The sequence below is a fragment of the Cryptomeria japonica genome, chromosome 3 (assembly GCF_030272615.1).
Source record: "Cryptomeria japonica chromosome 3, Sugi_1.0, whole genome shotgun sequence".
NCBI lineage: Eukaryota > Viridiplantae > Streptophyta > Pinopsida > Cupressales > Cupressaceae > Cryptomeria > Cryptomeria japonica.
This window is the reverse complement of record NC_081407.1, coordinates 195,256,516-195,262,141: the sequence shown is the minus strand read 5'-3', so window position 1 is coordinate 195,262,141 and position 5,626 is coordinate 195,256,516.

The window sequence follows — 5,626 nt, the reverse complement described above, 5'->3', positions numbered from 1 at the left end:
AATCCTGAGCCAAATGCCAAGGTCTCAAATTTTGTCAGAGAAATCGGATATTGAGCAAACACCAGATTCTATACATTTTTTTGTTGTTGAATTTCTAGGTTTGGAATTTCCAAACCAAATCCCAATGCAATCCTGAGCCAAATGCCAAGGTCTCAAATTTTGTCAGAGAAATCGGATATCGAGCAAACACCAGATTCTATACATTTTTTTGTTGTTGAATTTCTAGGTTTGGAATTTCCAAACCAAATCCCAATGCAATCCTGAGCCAAATGCCAAGGTTTCAAATTTTGTCAGAAAAATCGGATATCCAATTTAAATCAGATATTGGATATCTTCTCATTCCCACGAAGCCCTACACTTTGGGAAAACACCAGATGCTATACGTAACATAGGTGGGTGGGGGAGAAGTAGGCTAAATAGTAGGGCGGCTATGGATGGTGGAATTCAATATCCGATTTTTTATAATTTTTTATTATAAATATAATTAACAATATATAGTATATTATTTATATATTATACAGTATTAATATATTAATAATATATCATATATTAATATATATATATTAAAATAAATATTATTACTATTTTATTAATATATTAATAATAAAAGATATTGGATATTAGATAATATCCGATATACAATATCTTGTTTAGGATAGGGGGAGAGGAAGAGGGAGAGAGAGAGAGAGAGAGAGAAGAGAGAGAGGAGAGAGAGAGAGAGAGAGAGAGAGAGAGAGAGAGAGAGAGAGAGAGAGAGAGAGAGAGCAAGGGATAAGGGTAAAGTGATCTAGATCTAGGGAGAGAAGGGGAAAGAGAGGGAGAGATAGGGAGAGAAGGGTAAAGGGATCTAGAGAGAGAGAGATGATACTTTGTTTAGGATAGGGAGAGAGAGAGGGAGAGGGAGAGAAGGGGGTAGAGAGAGAGATGGGTCTTGTATCTGAATAGGGAGAGAAGGAGAGAGAGAGAGTAATTAAGAGGGAGAGAGAGAGAGACTTGGGGAGAGAGTATAGAGAGAGTGGGAGAGAAGGGTAAAGGAAGAGACAGAGAAGGGTGTCAAAGGTATCTAGAGAGAGAGGCTTGGGGAGAGAGTGAGAGTGAGAGGGATATTTGATAGCTTGTTTAGGATAAGGATATAGAGAGAGAGAGAGAGAGAGAGAGAGAGAGAGAGAGAGAGAGAGAGAGAGATTTGATACCTTGTATAGGATAGAGAGAGAGGGAGAGAGAGTAATTAGGGGGAGGGGAACAGAGAGAGAGACTTGGAGAGAGTGAGTTTTCTCCCTCTCCCTCTTCCTCTCCTTCTCCCTTTCCTCTTCTCTCCATATCTCCCCCTTCTCTCTCTCTCACTCTCCCTCTCTCCCTCTCTCTCTTCCTCTCTTTCTCCCTTTCCTCTTCTCTCCATATCTCCCCCTTCTCTCTCTCACTCTCCCTCTCTCCCTCTTCCTCTCCCTCCCCCTCCCTCTTTCCACATCTATTTCCCCTTATCTCCATATCTCCCCCTTCTCTCTCTCTCACTCTCACTCTCCCTCTCTCCCTCTCCCTCCCCCCTCCCTCTTTCCACATCTATTTTCCCTTATCTGTCTCACACTCTTCCTCTCCCTCTCCCTCTCTCCATCCATTCTCTCTCTCTCTCTCTCTCTCTCTCTCTCTCTCTCTCTCTCTCTCTCTCTCTTAGATACTTGATTAGTCCCAAATACACTGAGAGGGGGGGGTGAATCAGTGTCTAACCAGTAAACAAAAGATTTAAACTTGTTTGCAACTTTATAACATAAATTAATATATCAGTAAACAAGTAATAATGCAGTAAAGAGAAATAAGAGAGACAACATTAATGCACACCATAACACAAGATATTTTGGCGAGGAAACCTGGTAGGGGAAAAACCTTTGTGGGATTTGTGACCCACAATATTTATTCACTGGCCAATATGAATAAATATTACTGATACAATAGGGGCCTGCACATGCAGGAAGGCCAACAACCTAGAGCTCACTGCTCAACAACAAAAAGGAGCCACACTGAATACAAAATTGGATGATTAAATCCAATGACAATGTACTGCTCAAAATAGCATCTGCAATGCTAGATTCAGTACCGATTTAAGCTCTGTCAAATACCTTTGCTATAAACCTTGCTTTGCTATGATCATTACCTAACTACATAATCTTCTCCTTAAAATGACCTACAATATCTCATACATATATGAGTCTTTACAATACATCATGTCGGCTACAAATAATTAATTACATTACAATATAATTTGCATAAACAAAACTTTATCATATGTCAGCCTGGGTGCTGATATGATTCATTGCTGGTGTGAATGAATTTTGTGTAGCTTCTGGTGTCGGTATGTTAATTCTGTTGCTGGTATGATCAATAGAATTCAGTAGAACCCTGTTACTAGTTGGTTGCCATCAACGACAACATCAACCATTCTCATCTGAGTGTGTAATACCAATAATCTCCCCCTTTGGCATTGATGGCAACACTCATGAGAAAAACCAAAAAGCAAAATTGCCAAAACCGAAAAAGCTCCCCCCTAAGAAAATGATCTCCTTCAGTATACCTTTATTTTCTCTATCACTCCCCCTTTGACATCAATGACAAAGGTTGTAAAAAAGAATCAAAATATCAAAAATTCTAACTAAAAGCCTATAACTGGTTATGTACCATCTGAAAGATATCCTCTATAATCAGATTAAGTCCTTGCAAAAATTTAGAACTATGAGAAATGATATCCTCAGTCTTTTGGATCAAGCCGGTTAGATGATGCATTTGTTCCTCCAGTGATCTTCCTCCTGGAATAGTAGCCTTAGATAGTCCATTCTGATGTGTCAACAGATTGTCCAATCTAGGACCAAGTTTGTTCTTTAACTCCCTGGCTTTTAGCCTTAATCGAGCTTTCTCCCTTTCAAGATTTTCTATTTTCTCCTCATATACTACCATTTCTTGATCCAGAACTGAAGTGAGTTCAGAAGAACCAATCAGGTTGTCTTCTATATCATCAATTTCCTTTTGTGTCTGTTTAATTTGATCATCAATGTTAGCAGTCAAATGGTGTGGCTTACAAACATCTCTATACAGTTCCTTAAACTCCAAAATTGTTGAATTTAGTGCCAATATTAAGGAATCTAATTTTCCTGTACAATCCTCAATAGATTTATTATAGAAATCCGTCTTCTCCTTATTTACCCTTTCTCTAATTGTTTCCTCATTAATCTTATCAATCGACTAAATATTAGATGAAATGAATTTAGACAATGTGTCTAACCTACCAACAAAGCCTACAATATCATATACTTTACATGTCGATGCTATCTGTTGTAAAATAGGTAAGGTGTCATCAATAGCCTTAGATGCCAAGGCATTGCATTATGTGATCTTTTTGATAGAATCTAATAAAACATCTGTTACACTGGTAGGTCTGAAGTCCATGGTGGAAGTGCTAGGCAGAGTGTGAGGTTCTTTGGTTTCCTTAGCCACTTCAGCAATCTTATTTCCATCATTGACCTTTTCTTTGCTCATTGTTTCTTCCTTTTTATCACTTTATGTTTCACCTTTGTTTTCAACCTTGCTGTCATCTGCCTTGCTGACTGTTGGTTCAACTATACTCTATTCATGTTCTTTCTCTGTCGGTTTCTCTACCTTTTGCTGAGTGTCAACATTTAGAGATTCAGTTTTCTTTTCTTCAATATTCTCAGAGGATTTATCTATAATTACATTGATATCCTGAGTGTCCACATTCATGGTAAACAAAATATTTGACTCCAGATCAATATTCTCAGTGTTCACTTTCTTTGTTTCCTCTTCCTTATGTTCAACTTCAACCTGTGCCTCAACTTGTTCATTAATTTGTTCCTCAACTTGTTTTTCTACAACTACCAGTGGTGTGTCATCAGCCAGTGGGGTAGGTTATCCTTGATAGTCAAGTCAGGAATACCACCAACTTTGTTTTTACCCTTATCACTTTTTTGATATACTTTAGATAAATATTTGTCTATTTTCTGTCTATCCTTCTCTTCCTTCTTCTCCTTTTCTACAAATAATATATCCCTTTTTTCAGCCATTTCATCAATATTTTCTTTGACTTTGCGTGCCATTAAGCTAAGCTGCCGATGACCACCTACAAAAACTGATCGGTTGGCTTCTGCAATCAATTCAGCAATCTCCTGCCGAGAATTGATAGGGTGAACTGCCAACAATGCTTCAACTTTTAACTTCTTGTCCAGTTCCATTATAGACATTCTTTTTGCCTCAAGTCTCAGATAAAGATCATTAGGCAAATCATCAACAACCTCAATTAAAACTTTCTTGTAAATATCCAGATGTAGAATGATACTTTCCTCAATTGTTTCCTTGTCAGAATCTTTGAAAGTATGGTAACATTTGCTGATATTGCTAAGGTTTTTATCTTGGGTAATTTCATTTGTAAGTTCTTCCGGGGATAGAATATCTGATAACTTAGGTGTCAGTTTCTTTGGTGTAAGTTTCTTTTTCTGTATGCTGGGCTCTCTCACAGCTTGATGTTTCTTCCTTAGTGTTCTTGTCCTCTTTGGAGAAGGAGTAGGAGCCAGTGAAGGTTTCCTTTTCTTTCTTTCAACTCTTTTGAATTCTGCTACTTTATCACTTTTTGTATCAGAAGAAGTAACAACCAAGGAAACATGAGCTACCGGTTGCTGTTCGGTTTTACTTTCCTTCATGCTCTCAACAATACCACTCATTTGTCCAAGTCCCATAAATCCTTTCTTAACATCTACCACAAACTTTGAAGCATCCTTCATTAATTTTTCTCTTTTCTTCCTCTGCTTTTGTATACCATCCACCTTCTCAATAGTGTCAGCATTTCCAAAAAATTCTTCAGAAGGTTCCCTTGGTGCATCAAGAAGTATCCTTGCATAAGCCTCAAGAATGTTCAAATATACTTCATAGCCCATTTTTGTTATCCAAATGGTTTGAGGAGTAACAACCTCCATCCATGTCTCATCTCTCTTTATTATAAAATATATTTGTTTGTCATACTTGTCCACAATACTTTGAGGAATACTTTCCCTTGCCTTCATCTTAGTTTGAAAGATCTTGAAATAATCTTTTACGACCTTGTCACCATCAGTACCTATGTCGGTAATTGCTTCCATAATCTTTCTTCCAACATGTATGTCATAAGCAAAGTCCTTGTGACCAATGCCGAGAATCTCCTTTGTGAAATAAAGCATTAAACATACAAGTAAGTTACCAAATTTCAAGGTTCCTTTCTTATCACCCTTGATCTTCCTCAAATTGTCCAATAATTCATCCTTTAGCCATTCACAAATGTCAATCCTTGCACTATTCTTCACCATTTCATATGCACTATGTATACACAAAATAGAAACATAATTTAACCTATGTGTATGAGAAACTCTATAACCAATCACCATACTCACATATTTCACATTCATATCAGTGATATCACTAACCTTAAGGGATCTATTTTCATATGTAGCGTGTTCATAACTCCCTTTTTGGAGATCTTCTTGTTCTTGTCAGGCCTAGTACCGGTAGAGGGTAAACCAATGTCTGTCTTGATTGCCTCTTTAGTAATTTTGAAAATAGAATCTAACCACATGAATTCACCATGAACCCTGCT